Here is a 22456-nt window from a genome sequence, read left to right on the forward strand (position 1 = left end):
TCAATTTGCAGAGGCCTGCCTATTCCCTTAGGTTCCTCTTGTCATCATCCTTAATTAGGCTGATTTTATGCTCAGCACAATGGGCCTTTACCAACTTGATACACATAGGCTCATTACAGTTGAAGGCCTTGGCAGTTTTGCTGTGTTTATGGACGGACCAGTGTGAGGGTCAAACAACCCTTTCACAGGGGTCCTGTATCAGATATTTTGCATATCTGATATTTAATGATTTCTAACAGTATCAAAGTTGCAGCTATGAAGCAGCAATGAAAATAATTTTATGGTTGGGGGACACCCCAACATGAGGAACTGTATTAAAGGGTCACAGTATTAGAGTGGTTGAGAACCACCATTCTCGACCATTATGGTTGAGAGCAGACTTTAGCACCTTGCCTAAATCAGTATTAATGTCTATTTCGCTTCCTTGACCATGGTGATGGGTTATGGATAAGGCCTAGTCTTGAACACAATGAAGATGCCATTTTCATACCATGGTGCCAGAGAAAGAGCCATATTTGTTGAATTACTTTAATGCTTAGTAACCACTAATGGATTGCAGTGCTTGGAATAAATAGATCTGATATATGTATTAATTTTCTATGTAATGGATTATGGGTAAAGAAATATATGCAATTTTAAAATTAAGATGTAGCACGTAAAATTATACTTGACCATGTAGATAGAAGAATTGATAAGATTTAAAGGGTTCTTGTGAGGAGCATTTGTTTTTTTTTTTTTTTTTTTTTTTTGGCAACTTATAAGTAGCAGTTCTTATGAACAGAGCAGCCAAGAGATTTGAATAATCATGGCAGAAAGTAAGGGAAAGCATCCTTTTGATCTTGAGAGGGTAAAAAGAAAAGCGATTCTTAGTGCGGAAGAACATGGACTCAGACTTAGGGCTGGGGAGATGATTCATGGGTTTAGATCTCTTGCTGTTCTTGCAGAGGACTCAAGCTTGATTCCTAGCACCTAATTCCAGTGGCTCACAGCTGCCTGTAACTCCAGCTCCTAGGGGATCAAACGCCTCTTTGGGCATCTACGAGCTGACCCTCCTATGCATAAGTACAAACTACAGAAGAACAGAGACTCAGAGTAAATATTCTTATTTAAGTAATACATTTGAAATCAAATATCAAAAGGAATCAAATAGTCAAAGGAATCAAAATATCCATGAAGGGGTTATAAAAAGTGAATTGATAATTGACAAATTTGTGAATCTCTTCCAATCACCCCGTGTCCAACAGCTTCTTTCCTCTGGGGTCTTTTCCAAAGCCTGGTCTCCATTAAACAAATTTAATGATGTAAACACTGGTTTTTGAACCTCTCAGATATTATATTATTTCATTAAGTATATACAAAATTTTAAATACAAGGGTATAAATAATTTTTAAAATCAAAGTATTGAAGCTGGAGGAGGGAGGGGACAAGAGAGGAGTTGGGAAAGGAAAAATGATATAATTATATCTTAATCAACATTTTTAATAAAAACACAAAACCGCAAAAAAGGAAAAGGAATCAAATTATGGTCCTTCAGAGGAATTATTAACAGATAATCCTAATAATAGTTATATTGTGACATCACTTTATGTCAGTCTGTCCCTCTTTATGATTATTTTTGGAATGAATTCTGTTGGCAGGCTAAAGTAATTTAAGAAAATAACTGTATATTTTGTGACTATATGTATGCTAGAGTAATAACCCTTTGAGCAGTCCCTGATTACTATAAATTGCAAGCGGTGCAATTTTCTTCCTACAGGACATTTGGCCTCTTGTTTCAAGGAAACTCTTATGAAAGAAAAAGATCCAAGTTGTTTCAGACCCTCAGGGGAACTCAGGGCTGCCCTCTTTTCTTCCCTTGTCCCCTCCTTCTCCTTTTTCTCCTCCTCCTCTTTCTCCCCTCTTCCATTTTGACTCTTCTCCCTCTTCTTCCTCCTCTCCCTCCTCCTCTTCTGGTACTGATACAAAGACTCACTTAGATTCCTCTCAATATGGCAAAGGCTATAGCCCACAGATTTCAATTACAAGCCATGCTTAAGATTGCAGTCTCCACTGAACCACATTAATTTCCCCAGCTGCTTACATAGCATCAGTCAAAATAAAAATCAAATTGTGACATTAAATTGTAAGCAAGCGGTGTTTAGTTGGGCACATGGGGAGGTGGTCAATGTGATTGTTGAATGAGTTAGCATCATAGGTTCTTCTCACTGTAATTGTATTTAGATATGACTGTACAGTGTTGAGAATGACAAGTTCAAAACCATCCTTTGTCGATACCATGTAAGTGTGGGGGAGACTTGATTGTATGTTGATCTGGGCACTGAAGAGGCCATTAAGGCACAGTTATGAAGACTGTTTGGACTTCATTTTCATCTACGTTGCAGTTGCTTACCCATTCCCAGAGGAATTTCAGCATTAACAGAAAGGGGGGTAGAAAGGTGGTCTCGCACTGTTCTCTGAGGTAACATACGAAAGACTGAAAAAATGAGACTTGTCTATCCTGCTGGGCAAGCATAGAGCTTTCGAGGCATCTTGAGAACCTCCACAGAGTTTTGTATTAGCAGAAAGTATGTGGAGAGATGCAGTGTAGATGAACATCAAGATCTTCTTCAATGGATTTTCCAAGTGATTGCATGCTGGGAAATGTACAAATGGGAATTGTCCATCCAAGTATCATGGCAGCTACTTTATACAACACATCAAGCCAAGATTGTGTACAAATTCGACATAAACATGTATTTCAATATGTCCACATTCTGGCAAATAAATAAGACAACTCCAAGCAAATGACATCTGAAAAAAGAAAAGAAGGAAAGGGGCTTTTCTCTATGGAGGAAACAAATGAAGACATCTAACAAAGTCCTTCATTCATAGTGAAAACGCAGGCAGTATCTAATGGATACTAATCTCTTGATTCCAGCGATACTTGAGTTTTCAAATTGTGCCATAAAATGCAGGGAGCGTTTCAAGAGAGCTGGTACAAAATATTCTTGAATGAACTGGGACATGATCAAAGTCTAGGAAGTTTTCCCTTTTGGCTAAGTATCTGGAAGCATCAGCTCTGGCATGAGGAAGGATTCACAAAGGAAATTATGACTATATTATTTTTGGCAATGGAGTTTGAACATTATTTTTTTTTATTTTAGTGCCAACTCTTAGCCCTTTGACTGAAGTTCTAGGAGCTTCACAATATGACCCCAACTAACTTCTCCCGTTCTCTCTACCTGCGTGTACCCATACTCTGTTTTCTGTGCTGTAGTCAAAGGAACCATTGTCTATTGTATGCACACCATAACCTTTACTTCTATGTGCTGGCTTATACCATTGCTTATATTTTTAACCTGATATTCTGAATCCAGCCCGCATGCCTGTCCACCACAATACGTCTCCAACCTTTCTCGTAAGTTTTACTTTTTTAATAGTTATTAATCTTCACACTCCACTTTCCTGTAAAGGGTGAGTCTTTCTTTAATTGGTATGTCTAGGTGGTATATTAAGTCCACCAACAATAATCACATAAGGAAACATAATATTTATTAAGGGGATGCTCAGATTACAAATTAGAAAGTTTAGTATAAAAAGATGTAGAGAAAAATATTGTTTCATTACTCTGTAGCTGAGTTAGTCACTTCTTGCCTTGTGACAAATGACCCCACAATGTAGCAATGTCTAACATACATATTTATTTTTGTACTGTGTCTTTGCAGTCCTAGGACAGATCTGCTACCTTCACAAGGCTGAGCTCAAGAGTAACTTTGAGGACTGAAGCCTCATCTAAAGGCCTGACTGGGGGAAGACTGACAGATTGAAGGCTCTTTATTGGCTAGGTACTCTCCACTTTCTTAGCATGTGGATTTCTGGATTTCTCCAACATGACAGACTATTCCATCAAAGCATATGAATAAGGTAACAGAGAGTCTGCTGGTAAGACACATATCACAATCTTAGGTAGCCTAAAGAGGAAAGTGACAGCTACATACCTGTATTAGTCAGGGTTCTTGGAGGGACAGAGCAGCTGAATTTTCTACTTTCTCCCCTCCACCCATCCTACTGTCTTAGTTGGGATTTCTATTGTTGGTGCTGGTATCCAGAGCCAGCAAACAGGCTCCAAACTCAGGAATGTCACACATAGGTGACATCTGTTGCAATGACAACCCTTCATAACATCTTAAAAGCCCACTCCTCACACTCACCGGCCTAGTCACAGCCTAGATAAAAGGCAATCATTTCCCCACCTTTGACCCCCCTTTCCCTTGTCTTTCTCTCTTTTCTCTTTGTCCCTGTTCCTTTTTAATAAAACTTCTGCCACACGGAACTACTTTGGCCTGGTGTGGTCTATCAGGATGCGAGCCGCCTTCCCAACACAACAGTTTGGAACAAAATATCATGGCCAAAAAGTACGTTGGGAAGAAAAGGGTTTATTTGTCTTACACTCCCATGTTCATAATCAAAGGAAGTCAGAACAGGAACTCAAGCAGGGCAGGAACCTGGAGGTAGGAGCTGAATCAGTGGCCTTGGAGGAGTGCTGCTTACTGGCTTGCTCAGCCTGCTTATAGAACCAAAGACCAGCAGCCCAGGGATGGCACCGCCCACAAGGGCTGGCCCCTCCCCCACTGATTACTCATTGAGAAAATGCCTCACAGCTGGATCTCATGGAGGCATTTCCTCAACAGAGGCTCCTTCCTCTCTGATGACTCTAGCTTGTGTCAAGTTGATACAAAACCCCCATATATACAAGCTCTATTAAAAATGTTACTCTAGGTAAAATATAGTAAAAATCTGAAATGGAACCAACAGGACTTTTTTGTTGATGTGGCTTATAAGGAGAAAAAAGTAGTGGAAGCTAACCCCTGGGCTTTCCACCTACAGCTACCTGACTAGATGGAGAAGGTTAACACCACACCACAGAGATGGGGAGGAGCCCGTTCAGCAGGCTGCAGGGTGAGGAACGGAATCTCTGGTTCAGTTTTGCACAAGCTAAGCAGCGATGTCAAGTGGGGGCCAGCTTTCAGGAGGCTGAATTCTAAAAGCACAGATTTGTCCTCAGTCAACTCAATTCCCATTGAAGGTGACCCAATGCACCTGGAATAGTGGGTGCCTTTCAGGCCAGTTCTCAGGTAGAGCTGCAAAGTGCTTGTTCTCTAGAATAACGGGGCTCACCAGCCACTCTGTTGGCTAGGAGACCGGAATTCAGGGAGGATAGGATCAAAGCCTGGCTTTTGCTCCTCCTGGGTAAAGAAGGAACCTGATGTAAAAAATACCTAGTAGAGAAGACCCATTAAAGGGAATCGGGTGCTTTCTTATAAATTTCAGGTGGGAAAAAGTTCATGCTCGAGGATTGTTCAATGAAGTTACAAATCAACCAACCAACCAAATCTCAATGTTTTAAATAATGTTACAATTTTGTGTTGGGCCACATTCATAGCCTTGACTACAGGAGGCCAGAGGAACAGAGGCTGGACATAACCTACTGGAGCATGGTTAATTGGAGATGAATTCCCAGGAGGATTTTTTTTTTTTTTTTTTTTTTTTTAGGAGAGAGCCCAGCCTCCCAACTGGGCTCTACATTCAGTTTTAACTGATACATTTTCAGAGAAGCAAATATCAGCGACAAAAGCCAGCTTAAGAAATGGCCACAAAATAATAATTAAAAAAAAAATAGAACAGGTAAAAAGAAAACAATGTAAGTAGCTAGGTTGAATGGTGACTACGCCTGCAAAAGAAAGAGGAAAGGACGGAAGGGCTGGGGAGGAAAGAAAAGGAAAACACATCAAGTCAACCACAAACTAAGACCATCGAGATAACGTATAATTTAAAACTAAAGGTCAGAGGGAATGAAAGAGCAACCCCAACAGGCTAATGTGATTAGGGGAAAAAAAAAGTAAACAGTGATTTCAAAGCACAGGAGGTTAGCTAATGATACCAGCTGAACGGAATTAGCCACACTTGGTCCAAAGATCAGGGGGAAGTGTCCTTGAGCTGCCGCCAAGAGCCCGTGCTCCTGTGGAGGCAGGCCCCAGTTCCACTGGCAATGGTCCCTTATGCTGAGCAGGGACCCTGACTTCTCACCCTGTACCTCATCTTTCTCATTCCTGACTTCTTTTCTCTAAGGTTCTGTTGAAGATGGTCTCTGCTCTTCCAAGGGTAGGAATGTTACCCTGTGTTCTAACTTCTGGCTGTAAGGGAAAACATCTCTGAGTCAAATCAGTTAATAGAAGTTTTTTGTGCTCTTTAGACATTTTAGATGTTTCACGAATATCCTCTTAAAAGCTTGTTAGGTTAAATAATATAATATAATATATATATGTAATGTGATATATAATATAATATAATATAATATAATATAATATGTTAGGTCTAAACCTTGCTTGCCCCTGCACAAGCTGGGAAACCCCATCTGCCCTCCTTCCCCCCACCCTGTCCACACAGAGAAAACTCTGGGCTAACTCATCATTCCTCATCACTGGGTTTCCGGCAACCCACCCAAGAGTGCCCGCCCGAGCCTCAGTTTTTGACCCTGTAAGGACACAAGCCAGGTCCCAGCTGACAAGTCACCACTCTTTGCCTAAGCTTTACAAAACTCCCTGGCTTTAGCCTGTGTGCCCGACTTCATTGACCTCCACCTCTGAGATCAGTGAAGCCTCCCAAGAGCTGCCTCCTAATAAACCTGCCTTTATATTCTCAGTTAGACTTGAATTGACTTATTGTGTTGGTGGAGAAACTTCCTAATAATATTATATAATTTTTATTAAAATGTGGCTGGTTGTGTAAAGTAAATAATGAGGGATAGATAATAGAACATTGTCCCAGAGAAAAAAAAGCCAATATTATATATGATTCCATTTATATTAAATATCCAGAGAGGATAAATCTTTAGACACAGAAAATTCATCCATAGTTGCCAGAAACTGGGCAGATGAAAGAATTTTGATTTAACTTGTTCAATGGAATCAAGATTTTATTTTGAAAACAAGTGTTTTGAATCTAGACAGAGGTGATGTCTGTTAATATTATGAACACACTAAACTATCTGAGTTGTTGATTGCATAATGGCTTATTTGGAATTTCACTTTAAGTATTAGTGACAACAAAAGAGTTCTAAACTGAAGCGATCAATACACTCCTTTCTATGTAGGTGGTAAGCATTGAGATCATTGTTCTGAGGATACCGAGTCAGTTCTGGGTACCAGAGCAGGGACCTCTGGACCACTGTTTTCTTACAATGGTTCCTTCATCATCCACACTGTAGGCGACAACCAACTCCCAGGAGAGGAGCATGGCACAGCAAGGATTACTTTGCTCCATTGTCACAAGGTAGTCTGTGAAGAATAATGATGATTTTAAAGAGACGGAGACCATCCTCCAGCATTCTGGGTAAATGTATCTTTCACTGCTTTCTAGAGCTCTGTGTCCTGGCTGAGGAAGCATAACTTGTGGGTCCATGTGGGAAAGGAAAGTTCATGTTTTGCCACCACTATAAATCACCTGAGTTACAGTACAAGAAAAGGTCTATCTCAGAGGAGTATCAAACCCTGTCCTTAAATGCTTGAAGATGGCAAAATTCTGATGAGCCCTTCTAGAAAATTCTACGTGGATGAAGGATCACATCTTTCCCATCAAAGGCTAAGAAGGTAATACAGGTAACTGCTGAATGACATCTTGTGGGCAAAACATAATACCTTCCTTCCGGAACAACTCCACCCTGGATGCATGCTGTCCCAGGGCCCTGAGCTTTTCACTCAGTGGCCATCCTTGATTTTGCAACCCAAGATCTCCTGGTGTTATTTCTTTCTTAGTGTCTTTAGAAAATTCTTATTTACAAAGTTCCAGTGGTTTCTAATTCCCCACTAAGCTCCTAGTTATCAGATAAAATAATCTGTATGACTCATAAGCTTTCAGAATTAGAGAGCACCTAACTTCCTCCTTTAGAAGGAAGAATCCAGAAGGATTCTTCTGTTCAGAGAGGCTGACAGGCTCTTGCTGGGGCAGAAGAGAAGCAGTGACCAAAATACTCACCACCTTATCCCACAGTGCCCTGCTGGACCAGAAGGCCCAGCTTTTTGGATCTCTCAGGATTAAATATTTTCATTGTTTTGTTGGGAAGAAGGGAAGATTTGGGGGGAGCCTTAGTATTTTCTTTATGGTTTAATAGAGCAGTATTTTGAGTCAGCACAACTCAACAATCTATTCAACAGGAGCATAGACCATGGGGCATTGAGATCATTTCAGGGCTTCACCCGCCTGTGCTCCTCCCCGTGTTCCTTCTCAGGCTGCTCCATCTATGAGCCTGTCTGGCCTCTGCTTGAAAACATGGATGTAAAACCAAATTTTTCCTCTCAACCACTTAATTCCCAGAAATAACGACTCTGAGACGAATCGTGTATTAATACATTTCGTATACCATAAGCTTTGGCTTCATAATTCATTATCACATTTTTTTTTTTCCTAACCTGATTTCAGCTGCATGGTTGGTTTCCTCTCCTTGTCTTCTTCCATCTGTCTCCTCAGTGTTCTGGATGAATCTCTCCCTTATTCTAACCTGATCCGCAACATGGCCAGTTTCCTCTCCTAGCCTTCTCAGTGTTCTAGGTGAATCTATTGTGTTCTGATTATCTCCCAGAATTCTCTCACCCGCTGCCGGATGTCTCGCCTATTGTTTCTTGCCTTAGATCATTGGCCGTTAGCTTTTTTTTTGTTGACAGGTAATGCTCTTAAGAGACTTTCTCTACACCTGGAAACTTGCTATGTCATGTAGTATAGCTCCATGCTTCATTTGTGTTAGTCTCTCTCTCTCTCTCTCTCTCTCTCTCTCTCTCTCTCTCCGACCCCTCTTTCTCTTTCCTTTCAAATATTTTCCCTTTCTCCCTCTCTTTTCTCCTATTATCGCTCTTTCTCCTTCCACCTTTCCCTCTTTCCTTCTCCCTCACCTTTTCTTGCCTCCATTCCTCCTCTTTCCCTTCTTCTCTCTCCCCTTCTCTTTCCTCCTCCCACGCAGAACAAAGAATACACACAAATACATTTCATTGTTTACTTCTTTTGCAATTGACATTGCACCATCGACTTTTAAACCTTTAAAGACTTCGGCCATATTTTGTATGTGTCGGCAGCTTGGGTGTGGAGGTCAGAAGACAACACCGAGGGGCTGGCTCTCTTCTTTCACTTTTACATGGGTTCTAGGCGTCAAGCTCAGGCTTTACCAGTCCAGTTGGGCCTGTACAGCATGAGCCATCTTGCTGGCCCTGTACATACATTTTAATATTGATATAAACCCTATCATGACCACTTCAAATGGCTCCATATAATTTCCTTAATCAAACATCAGGAAAAAACATCTCTTAAGATGTTTTTACTTTTAATAAGTCTAATTCAATTTAAGTTTGATTTCGGACAATTTGGCTTTTAAGTTGTAAAGACTTGGCTTTGATTGCATGTCCCAGGACAATATCAGATATGTCTAATCCCTCCTTTATAAAGAAGCTCTTGGTGATTTTTTTGTAAAGCTATCATATTCCTCTTAAAATCTGTCTTTATCCAAGGCAAACATCCTCAGTTCTGTCGATTGTTTCTCACAAGTTGTGGCTTTCCAGCCCCTTCGCAGGACTGTTTGTGCTCTTCTGGATGGGCCCCAAATTGTCAATATTCTTTGTGAAGTCTGGAGCCAGAATTAATTACTGCAATAACAATAACTATAATAATAACCACTGTTTATTCACTGTACACAGTGTTCCAGGAACTGGCAGAAGGCTAAGCTCACTTAATCCTCACAAAACTCTCTACTGTACTGGTTATTATTCTTATATTTTTAGATGAGGAAACCAGTTCAATGTGTTAACCTGGCTTGTATAAGGTCACACAGATAGGAAATGACAATGTGAAGATTAAATATATACTCCATGTTGTGAAAAAAAACAAAAAGAAATTCAACTTAGCCAACTTCAACTTCTCCTCCTAATTCTGCTTCCTTTTTGCAATTTTATTTATTTCTGTGATCTGTGTGAGTATTTTGCTTACATGCATATCTGTGTACTGTGTGTGTGTGCCTGGTGATATGGAGGCCAGAAGAGGATCTCAGAACCCCTAGAACAAGATTTACAGGTGGCTGAAAGCTGTCTTATGGGTTCTGGAAAGTGAACTGGGGTCATCTGAAAGAGTAACCAATGCTCTTAACCACTAAGCTATCTTTCTAGCTCCTCCCTCCCTTCTGCTTTGGTGTGTATTTGCTTGTGATATGTGGTACATACATATATACAAACATACATACATACATACATACATACATACATATGTACATACGTGCGTGCGTGCGTGCATGTGTGTGTGTGTGTGTGTGTATGGTGCAAGCTAGTGAGTGGGTATGTACATGTGGAAGTCAAAGGAAAACATTCAGTGTCTTCCTTTACGAATTTCTGCCTTATTGACTGGAAATGAGCCAGACAGAAACTTAGCATTTCTGCTAAACTTGGTGTCCAATGAGTTTCTGGCATCTACTTGTTTTTGTCCCCAAAGCTATAATTACAGGCATGAACATCCAAGCCCAGCTTGCAGAGTGAGCATTCTTACCGCTGATCTATCTCCCTAGTCCATGTTAGGAACATATTAAATGTTGCTCCAAAGTTTTATAGTCATGCAATATTTATGGCCAAGATACCAAATTTTTAGCCTTACACCTCAAGATTTCTTGATTGTTTTTGGTGATTCCCAATGTATGGAAAATACAACCGAGCTCAGCTTTCCCTAGACATGTCTCAAATTTCTAATCTACCCATTTGTAAATATCTATCTAATCTTTCTCTCATGTTGTACACTACGGTAGAAGTTGACAACACTGAGGTAAGTAAGGTAGTCTGAGCCCTTCTCGCTGCGGCTGGCATTTTGTTGAGGCTGATTCTAGAAATCAAGTTATTGCAGATGGTTACAAGGGCATAAAGAAAATAAGAAAAGCCATATGTTGCAGCATGACTGTATTGCTATGGAGAAGAGACAAGGTATGCTTAGGTAGGTTGTGGGACAGGCGTCTTGTGGGGCGGTGCCATTGGGTCACAGACAGGAATGATGAGAAGAAACCAGCTATATGAAGAGTGGAGGGAAGAAAACATAGGGTCAGAAATGGCAAGGGCTAACATCCTGGGACCAGAAGAGGCTTCATAAGTTCAAGAAACAAAGAAGCCTGTGTAGTTCAATGCAGGTAGATGATGGGAGAGTGTGGAGGAGGATAAAAAATATAAGCAGAGATAGATGACGTAAGGCCTTGTGGTCCATGGTAAGAAGATGAATTTCTTTTAATACAAGGACAGAGCTTAGTCTAATTAATCTTTTAAAAGATTGTGACATCATCTCTAGGGAGGGGGGGTCAGAAAGACAACAGGAGGTGAGTCAGGAGGCTACTGGAAGAGTCCTGTGAGAATGACAGAGCTTTAGGTCAGGGGGTGGCAGGCTCAACTGTGATCAGTGGAAAGAATTGGATGAACACGAAAGAAACAACAACAACATAAAAGAAAGGTGGATAAAGAATTTCTGGCAAATTGAGTAGAATGAAGTAAGAAATAAAATTTAATTCAAGGTTTTGGGTTGGTGAGCATATGGAACCTACTGTTTATACATAAGGGTGTGTGTGTGTGTGTGTGTGTGTGTGTGTGTATGTGTGTATGTATATGTATGGGTTTGTGTGTGTATGTGTGCATGTGTGTATGTATATGTGTGTGTGTATGTGTGTGTTACACATAAAGGTGTGTACGTGTATGTGGTACACATAAAGGTGTGTGTGTATGTGTGTGTGTGTCATACATAAGGGTGTGTATTTATATGTATGTGTGTGTGTACTGGCACGTGCATATGTGTGTACATATTTATATACAAATAAACAGATAAATCTTTAACTTATGTTAACTAGTGCTTACAAAAAGTCTGTGGTGTAAGTAGTATTTTCCTCAGGACATTTCAGAAAAGACTCTAAGACTGAGCTAGGCTAAAGATCTTGCCTTGAGTTATTTACATAGTAAATAGAGAAGCTGAGGTCTGAACCACGGAGTGCCTAGCATCCAAATAGTTCCCTTTTTTTGTGGGCCATCCCTGGGGCCCAGATAAAGGCTATATGTTGCTACAAGCTTCAGTGCAATTAAAGAATCCCACAGTGTTTTTATGCAGGGCACATTCTATTACCAGCTGCCCTGTACGGCCTGGCCTACCCTGGGGGCCTTGAAGGGTTCAGCCCAGCTTTAGAGCCATGTGTTTAATGGAAGTAGGCACACTGAGTAAAGTCAAAAGTAAGTGAACTGATTGAGTGGATGGAGCAAGTACCTTCTGGGCAATGGTTAGAAGGTTGCAGCTCACCTCATCGATGACTGAAGAGGAAGTAAGCCTGTAAATAGTCCAGGAGTGGAAAAACAAAACAAAACAAAACAAAAACAAAAACAGAAAAGTCCGATGCTGCTGAAAATAAGAAGAAACTTCATGAAGGAACAGGTAAAGAACAGAATGTAATCCACAAATCTGTTCTTTTTCCCTCTATGATGCCTGTGGGTCACGTGACCATGATGGGGTGGGGCGTTAATCTCAAAGAAGGGAGTTCCAATGAAAGCAAACTAAAAATCTATGGGAAACATTCCTTTGTCCCTCCAGTCCTTCATGTGATGATCTCTTTGAGGCCTTCACCTTTGCCTGAGATAAGAAAGAGGACGAACTGGAGACAAGCATAGGAGTCTACAATTTAAATACAAATTTACACTGAACTCACTGTTTCTGTGAAACAGTTATGGTTGGGTCATTGTCCAGCTGGGAGCAGAATTACTTACACACTGAAATGTACTGGGTATTGTTGTGTTCTGGAGGCCAGAGATTGGGGCGGGCTGGTACCATCCTGTCCTGTTGCCTGAACAAACGACTCCCCACTCGGAAGAACAGGGAGGCTTAAGTTTCAAACACCAGCTAGTGATTTCCTTGCATTTGCCCCAATGTCTGCACATTTGTTAGTGAAATCAGAGAACACGGCTGCTAAATAGCGCAGGGACAACTGTCCGATGCAATGGGGGTGTTATCTTCCCACAAACACTATGAAGATTCTAGCAGGCCACAAAGGCAGAGGACTTTGGTGTATCAACCACATCCGGGTTGCACACACAGCTCAGGCTGCCGAGGGACAGGCTTCCTGAAAAGCACACCTGTCCTTTCCAGGCGCCTCTCAGGTGTCCCATCATTTTCCTGATGGTTTTGGCTTTGTGCTCTTGCTTTCTCTTGTGCACTTGGAAGATGGTCCTGTGTTCTGAAAGTTAAAGAAGAAAAAACAAAAATCCAAGAGAATGTGTTTTCTTAGCTTAGCCTTTGCTGTGTTCCCACAGGGCAGCCCTCCCTGCATTCAGCCTTACAAAAAAAAAAAAAAAAAAACACACACACACCTGCAAAAATGGGATTTGGTCCATCAAGGAAGGACATAACATTTTGCCTGAATGCAGGAGGGGTGGGGGGAGCCAAAGTGTTATCTGTCTCTTCGCTCTGAGTAACCTGGTAGGTTCCTGTGTGCCTTTTTGAATTAAGGATGAGTCATATATGTGGGTGGAGAGGATGGGGCAGTATCCTTTGGTTGGTTCTTTCTGATTTGGGGATTGGTCAGCTTGTCTTAATAGACAGTTTGATTGTTTCCCCTGGAGAGGAAATTTATTGGCATTGACATGTAAGCCAGAATGGGATCACTTTAAATACATTATCCTCCATCTACAGATCCATAACCAGAGTGTATAAATATAGAGATTTTCTATGGGTAAAAGAATCGTCGTCCATCTTGTCATCTGGAAGTGTAACTTGTTTTGTGGGAGTGTTTGAACTGGAGCCGTTAACTTTGAAAGTGATCAACATGACTTAGGAAACGTTATGCCACTGAGCTGTGTGTTTTTGAAGGTGATTCCTTATCTACTTAACATCCCCTAAGTGCTGGATTCCAACTGCCTGTCTTTGGAACACAGTAGAGCAAGGGCTGGAGGAATCAAAGAACCTGTCACAAGTCACTGAGCTAATCAATGAGTGACTTCGATTTCTGGGTAGCTATGGGGTCTCAGTCTCCTCTATTATGACAACTTGACTCTTTGAACATTCATTTTGTGACAAGCAAAGTAAAAAGGCAGGTAGTATTCCCCCGCCCAATAGTTATAAGAAAACCGTTTCATAGTTCTGAAAAGAGGTCCGGGCTTCCCTGTCCATGCAGAGATGGAGAAGCATTTGGATGCCTGATGATCTTCCATGATGGGGGGGTGGGCGGGGCAGAGGCAGGGGCGGAGGGGTGGGAGGGACTCTGGTCGTCTTGTTCTCTCCAGCTTCAATCCCCAGCTATGAGAATCCCAGTACTCAGCCACGTAAGAGGATCTGTATTCTTGCTCAGCTGCTGTTTTTGAGAAATAAAAAGTTAACTTATTCATCAGATTCTGATGTAGGCTTTTCCAAGAATCCCCAGGCTGCTAAGGGGAAAGGAAAACAGAAGATATATTTAATGGGTAAGAAAAGGCGGCTTGTCAGGAGGAAGGCGTCTGCCAGCAGAGGCAGTGGGAACTGAAATTACTGCTGCACTGACTTGCTGACATGTTAGGGCCAAAGACTGAGTCATGCAGCTGAGTTATGAAGGGCAGGTTCTCACCCCATCCTTCCATTTCCTCCTGAAAACAGGAGGGACCACACTTGCGCCAAGCTCAAGTGTTGCGTTCCAGGGTTTCCCTGTGTAGTACTGCCCTTGCGGTCTTGGTGGTCTGTTTGCTGTTTCATGTTCACTGGAGAGACCACAGGGAGCCATGGGATGCAGGGCCCAGTGGGAGGAAATGATTATAACACACTTTGAAGCAGGTACCCAGACCCTCGGCCTGTTCTCTCTTTTTTAATACCTGTTTTTGGAACTGTCACACAGTTGCTTCTGCAGCCTGACGATTTTTGATTGATTCATGGTATCTGCCAATTAGCCCAGGCTGGCCCTGAATAGGTGATCCTCTTGCCTCAACTTCCTGAGTGCTGGACACTGGATGAATTTCTCAAATGAAGTTGTTGACAGTCCTGAATTCTGTGCTGTCCCGATTTGTTTCTGCTTGCTTTGATGATTTCCTCTCTCTCTGTCCCCTGTGTGTCTCTGAGGGCAGGTTGGAGGTACAGCCCCTTAGGTGCTATTCTGTTTTTCACAAGCCGTCATATCCGATTAAGGAGTGACTACCAAGAGACTCAGAAAGATGATGCAAAGCTAGAGCCACGGTTCAGCCTGGAAGAAAGAATTCCTTTCCTTTACTGTCATGCAGAAGAAAGCAAGGCCATGTTCAGGTCGCCCTTCCCAGTCTGCTGTGGCTGGCCAGCCGCTCCTTCCTGTCAGAGGGCCAGGCTTCTTCTCTTTGTTATCTATCGTGACTGTGTTTCTGTAAAGGGTCCATCTGCAATACTGGGTGCGTTCTTTGTTAGGTCTTCTAGCCTTCCCCTCGTTCCTCCGTTAAATTTTCTGGATTCTGTTTTTGAATGAGCAGAGTCTATTTCCAATAGGCACATACTTCGCCACTTTGAGGACAGCAGCGGTCACAGTGTCCTGTTGTAAACCACAATTCAAACTGGCTTCTGCCATAAAGATTTATAAACTCATCGGAAGTTCAGAAGTTTGCAAGATGGAAACTTGTGTCAGGGGGCTTATATAACTACTTCATCAAAGATCTGCTTCGTTTCCCTCTCTTAGAATGCTTAGACTGTCCTTGTCCCTGCAGAACTGACAAGCCCCAGGTCTACAAACTTCTACTTCCCAAACAACCAGGTGCCATTTACTCCAAAAGCCCAGTAAATCCTCCTACTCCCTGTCCACCCAAACACACTGGGCCAGGCAGCAGCAAGATTCTGATTCTATTAACCTCCAACAGCATAATCTATTGCTGAGCCAGGGAGGAAGCCAGCATCTCTCAAGCTCTTGTCTTTCCTCCATGACAAAAATGGAGGCAAGAAAGCAGTCTGCCTGTTGGAGAGGCAGCCTCAAGATCCATTTTGTCATAAGGACACACCCTCCACTATGTTCATAGCAGCCATATTTATAAGAGCCAGAGACTGGAAACAAGCCAGATGTCCCTCAGCAGAGGAATGGATACAGAAAATGTGGTGCAGTTGCACAATGGAGGACTGACTATTTAGCTATTAAAAACAACGAATTCATGAAATTCTTAGGCAAATGGATGAAACTTGAAAATATCATCCTGAGTGAGGTAACCCAGTTACAAAAGAACACACATGATATACACTCACTGATAAGTGGATATTAGCCGAAAAGTTTGGAATACCCAAGATACAATTCACAGACCACCTGAAGCCCAAGAAGAAGGAAGACTAAAGTGTGGATGCCTCAGTGCTTCTTAGAAGAGGGAGCAAAATACTCACAGGAGGAAATATAGAGACAAAGTGTGGAACAAAGACTGAAGGAAAGGCCATCCAGAGACTGTCCCACTTGGGGATTCATCCCATATACAGTCACCAAACCAGGACACTATTGTGGATGCCAAGAAGTGCTTGCTGACAGGAGCCTGATATGGCCGTCTCCTGAGAGGGTCTGCCAGAGCCTGACAAATACAGAGGCAGATGCTCGCAGCCAACTATTGGACTGATCACGGGGTCCCCAATGGAGAAGTTGGAGAAGGGACTGAAGGAGCTGAGGGGGTTTGCAGCCCTATGGTGGAAACAACAGTGTCAACTGGCCAGAGCCCCCAGAGCTCCCAGGGACTGGACCACTAACCAAAGAGTACACATGGAGGAACCCAGGGCTCTGGCCACATATGTGGCAGAAGATGGTTTTGTTGGACATCAGTGGGAGGAGTGGCCCTTGGGCCTGAGGGTGTTTGATGCCCCAGTGTAGGAGAATGCCAGGGAGGAAAGGTGGGAGTGGATGGGTGGGTAGAGAAACACCCTCACAGAGGCAGGGGGAAGGGGGGTGGGATAGGGAGTTTCTGAAGGGGAGACCTGGAAAGGGGAAAACAATTGAAAGGTAAATAAACAAAGTATTCAAGAAAAAAGGAAGAAAGGAAGAAAGGAAGAAAGGAAGAAAGGAAGAAAGGAAGAAAGGAAGACAGGAAGAAACAAAGAACGAAAGAAAGAAAGAAAGACAGAAAGAAAGAGATCCATTTTGTCAGTCAAGTGCAGTCCTGTACCTGACCTTCATGGCAGGTTCAAATTCCCTACAGCTCCAAGTCTAACTGGAGCCCTGTCTGAATGAATGAGGCTATCTATCTTTATATTAAGCTCAGATTTACTTGAAAGTGGTTTGATTTCCATTGCTATGCCTTGGTTCCTAGTGACCCCTGGCCTCTGCATATACATGGTGCACACACATATACATAAATAATTAATTTTAAAAAATCTTATTCCTAACAAACTAATAAATCCTGGCTGTGCAATGTCCTTATCTGTGTAACTAATGTGCCAATTAATATAATTATTAATATGAACATCACATTAAATAGCCTATAGTCTTCGAGTGCTGGCTCAACAAGCCTTTGAGCATGAAGTAATAATATTACACTGGAAAAGTGGTATAGAAACAGGAAAAGATGAAGGGTGGTGAGGTGTAGCTTACCATGACATTATCACTTAATGCATATGTAAAACATATATATGTATATATGTGTGTATATATGTATACATATACATGTACATGCACATATACATCATATACATATATGTACATATACATCATATACACATATACATATATCATATACACATACATCATATATATACATATATACATACACATACACATACACATATGCCTTGGATAAGCATGCCTCTTCTGGTCTGCAGGCTCTGAAGGAGAAGGTAGCACTCACTCACTCACCCAGAAGGTTCTCCTGAGTCCTCATCAGTTGTCACCTCTCTCTACTTCCTTTGACTTGCTCCTCCACCTTTCACCTCCAACATGTGCCAAGTGTGATCTACGCTTTGAATGTCAAATGCTTTGAGGCGCCTCTCTGCTGTGACTTCTGCCTCTTATGATGCTCCTTTCCTGAGAGACAGCTCCTGCCTCTCTTTCATCAGTGGCATTGTGGTGTTCATACACTGTACCACCCCTCTTTCCACTCTGTAGCTCCTTGCTGTCAGTCCTGCTTCTTCTCCTCCGTCCCTTCAGTTCCCCCTTTACCTTAGAGACATTAGTTCTTTTTAGCACAGAAGAGGAGGCATTTTGAAAGGCTGACAGTCGTTTTTCTTTTACTTTGTTTGTTGACTCTGTTGACTCACTGGAATTATTTGCTGCTACCCTGCTCACCTCCAGTATGTGGACGATGGGTGTAGGCTACACATCTAAATTGAAAATTAGCTTGCACAAAGTTGAAAAGGAAATTGTAAGGCTGGAGATGTAGCTTGCACAAAGCCCGGCATTTGCCTCCCGAAAATGCACAAACCTGGCATGGTGGTCCATGCCTGCAGTTGTAACACTCTAGAGGTTGAGGCAGGAAGATCAGATGTTCATAGTCATCCTTGCTGATGTAGAGAGCTTAAGGCTTAAAGCCCAGTCTCCAAAGAAAGTTACAAATGCAAACGTGGAGGAGAACACCACTCGTAAAGAAATAAGGAGAGGAAGGCACACGTTAAAAATGTTCACGTCAGGCTATGGTTTAGAAACAGTTTAGAAGCTTGGTAATATGGATAAGAAGAAAAGTAGACTTTTAGTTTATATTACAGATTAGTTGTTGTGGTAAAATAACATGACTAGACTGTTCAGAAGGAAGACTTTATCTTGGTTTACATTTCCAAAGGGTTAGAGTTCATGATGGCGGAACATCATGACATGATGTGGCCTGGCAGCAGAAACCGGAACTGAGGGCTCATATCTTGAGCTGCAAGCATAGAGAAGAGAGAGCATACTTGGGATGAAGTGAGGCTTTAACACCTCAAAGTCTGCCCTAGTAACACATTTCCTTTGGCAAGGCTACACCTCTTAATCCTACCCAAACATCAACTCAAATTGGGGACCAAGTATTTATGCCTGCGTTTATTGGGAGCTTTTTTTTTTTTTCAAACCGCCACACTCTGTGTGTTCCTAATTATTTTTTGGGCATCTGATTTTTTGTAAGCATATCATCTCCTAATTCTATTAAGGAATGAGATAATTACAGGAGCTCAGCATGATTTTACTCCTAGCGAATGGAAAGGCAACTTTGGAACTCATATGTTCAAAGTTTGCCATAGATCTTTGCTGGATGAGAAAGGTAATCATTGGTCCATGACTCAGTTTGAAAATGATAGTCTCTATGGAAGGAAAATTTCAATTACATTTTGGAGTTTCGTATAGATGCAGGGATACAAATGCCTACTGGATAATATAGGCGTTATTAGTCTAATATCTATAGAATATGTATATAACATTACAGCTGAGGCAGACAAGGCATCCAGGGAGATTGGGAGAAACAGGCATACTGTAGGAAGACTATTGAAATGAACTGATTTGTTTGGGATGCTAATTTAAAAAAAAGTAATGGTCAAGGTGGAATATATAAGGTTAGCACATGTAAGGCCCTGGTGATGGAAGGTGGACATGGAAAGAACTGCATGCTGTTGTAACTCAAAGGGAAAGTAAGAAGGTGATGCATGATGAGCCTGGTGAGGAAGATGATCAGTAAAGGAGATAGAGAAGCCAGGAGAGGCTAGACAAGACGCAAGGCAGAGTCGCCACTGCTAAACCTAGGGCAAAGAGAGTTCAAGGTTGATATGCTAAATGCTTCTGAGAGTAAAAGATATTGGTAAACTGCTTAGCCTGGCGATATCAATGGTGAGGTAGAAATGAGTTTTCTATTGATAGGAGTTGAGGAAAGATATTTAGGAAAGATATAGAAGCTATAAGAACTCACAGTGCTTTTGAAAGCCTCCAGTGTGAAGAAGAGGAAGATAATAGGATGGTGGGAATGAACAAAGCTGAGGGAGGTTTTCAAAGCTCAGAACAGGGGCTGGAGAGATGGCTCAGAGGTTAGGAGTACTGACTGCTCTTCCAGAGGACCCTGGTTCAATTCCCAGCACCTGCATGGCAACTCACAACTGTCTTTAACTCCAAGATCTGATCACCTCACACAGATATACGTGCAGGCAAAAACATAGCAATGTGTATAAAATAAATAAATTACTATTAAAAACAAAAAAACAAAAAAACACTCAGAACAATGAGCTTATAGGATGATCCAGGAAAAAAACATGAATACCCAAAGGTAGAGAAAGTCAACGAGAGTGTTCCTGCAATGACAGAGCAGATGTGAGGACAGCCATTAAAGAGCCAGGTTTTGAATCTTGGAGAGTAAGGAACACAACGATGTGAACAGAGGCAGGCACGCCATGACACACCCAGAAAATATTGTGAGCCTCAGCAAAGGACTGCAGAGACCTCTCAGCTCCCAGCTCCTTCCACCATGGAGAACATATCTCTGGAGGTTTTACACTTGATTATTACCTGCTGACATCTGCTCATGAACACCAAAAGACCCTTTAAGGATACATCTCTCTGGTGACCAAGTAGGCCCCATCATTAATGGGCAATCCTACTACCAGTTTCTGATGGATCAATCCATTGATGAAGTTGATGTCCTCATGACCCAACGCCTCGCAAGGCCCCACCTCGGAAGAGTCTGTACTGGAGAGCGTGCAGTTGTGGCAGGAGTAGGAATGGCTTCTTATCCAAACGATAATGAAGTCTAGTCTTAAGAGAAAAAAAAAGAGACTTTGTTTAAAGCATATTAGTTTGGTCAACAACAAACCCAGAAAGAAGAATCCACAGAGTCTCAACCCAGTGTTTGGGTTATTTCCTCCCGTTGTCAAACTGTGGCATCTATAGACATTCAAATGCTACATCTCCGATTTTGGTTTAAAGGATTCTAAGGAAGCAAGGCTAACTTTGTCTCCATAGTGCTATTGGACCTTTCGATTTTGCCCAGGTAGGTACTTTTGTTGAGACTCCGTTGAGTCCATACTGTGGTGGGAAGTGCCGAGCCGGCTGAGGATATAGGGCTTTGGAGAACGGTCTTTATTAAAGAAGCTTAATTGGTCTTCCCAGGCTGGCACCAGCCACATGGGATGTTCCTACTCCTACGTAATGAATATTAATGAAGGGAGATAGGATAAATGGGTCCACTCCTTACCCCGCAGCACTGTGCTTTGCAGGTTTCCTGCACAGATCAGGCAAAGGCGCAGGGTCAGCTATCCATCCGCTCTCTTCCTGTAGTACTAATGAGAAAAGTTTTCTCTCCCTGATTCTCTGCTTCTACAATAATCACGCAGGCAAAATCCTCCCTGATCGCCCTCAGAGGGAGTTCCATGTAGGAACATCTGCAGAATAGTGGAAAGCTAACTGTGCTGTGGTTTGCAGATCTGCAGTGCGTGCCTAAGAGAGAAAATTTAGCCTTTGCGCCCTGGGAATCGACTGACCTAATTAGTGTATTCCGACCTTTCATCGTGAGAAAAGAAAATTCAGCCCCACTTGCAACGGATGGAGCAAGTGAGAATACAGAACTTGCAGTGAGGAAAGTAAATGAACAGCACTGGGAATATACTTCCGTGACCACTGTGGATTGATGAGAGGCTAAGGCTGATTTTATACAGTACCAATTATGACTAAGGAACATTTTCTTTAAAGAGGAAAATGTAACGATTTTTTTTCAAACCTAAGTATCTTTCCTAATACTTAGAAAGAGACTAAATAAATAAATAAATAATTTAAAAAATAATAAACAAAAAAATAAAAAAATAATTAATTAATTAAAAATTAAAAATTAAAAAAAGACAAAAACAGAAGTCATCCTAGGCTTGCTCATCATCATAGGCAATGATGTTCTTCCATCTTGCAGAATGCTTGTGGGAGCCACTGCTGACACATCTGTTAGACATATGAAGCACCCCTCAAAAACAGTCAGACCAATTTGTCTTCTTTTGGGGGGCACACAGAAAGTAGCTGCTTCTTTCATTACGTGTATGCCTTTACTCGATCGGCAATGTTTCTGTATCATGTCATGCACTGCTGTGGGTGATAAGGTTTCAGTATTGAATGAGGAAGAAAATAATCCCACCCCGAATGGAGCTTTGGAAGAAGGATGCACAACATGAAGGAAAATACATGTATTCTGGAGTAAATAGATGGAAAGGGAGTAAGGGGACAAGAGAGGGCAAGAGAGCAGGCTTGAATGAAGTGGTTGGGTAGATGTCTAAGCAAGTGATATTTGGACACAAACCTGAGAGTTATCAGGAAGCAACCCTGTATGTACCCCTAAGAGAATGAGTGTTCTGAGCTGAACCAAGAGTCTGTGCAAAGGCCCCAGGGAGGAACACACAGGGGAAAGAGCAACAAAACTGGTGTGATTGGGTATGGCGTGCATGCCTGTGATCTCAGCACTCAGAAAGAGGAGGATACAGGTAGGTTGGGAGTTCAAGGCCAGACTGAGCTCCATAGTAAAATGTCAGGGCCTCAAAAATGCAAGGGCCAGAGTAGTAGCTCAGT

General features: G+C 42.0%; 1 long non-coding RNA gene across 2 annotated transcripts in view; it reads left to right on the forward strand.

The window, feature by feature from the left end:
• LOC143435712 (uncharacterized) overlaps positions 1–7768 on the forward strand; it is a 29350-nt gene extending 21582 nt beyond the window's left edge. Inside the window, exons 2-4 of one of the 2 annotated variants that reach the window (XR_013106174.1) lie at positions 3705–3903; positions 7247–7311; positions 7399–7768. This is a non-coding gene — a long non-coding RNA (uncharacterized LOC143435712). The remainder of the gene's footprint in view (positions 1–3704; positions 3904–7246; positions 7312–7398) is intronic. The other variant, XR_013106175.1, reaches the window with a different exon arrangement.
• Positions 7769–22456: the final 14688 nt, after the last annotated feature.

This window comes from Arvicanthis niloticus, chromosome 22 (genome assembly GCF_011762505.2).
Source record: "Arvicanthis niloticus isolate mArvNil1 chromosome 22, mArvNil1.pat.X, whole genome shotgun sequence".
Classification (NCBI taxonomy): domain Eukaryota; kingdom Metazoa; phylum Chordata; class Mammalia; order Rodentia; family Muridae; genus Arvicanthis; species Arvicanthis niloticus.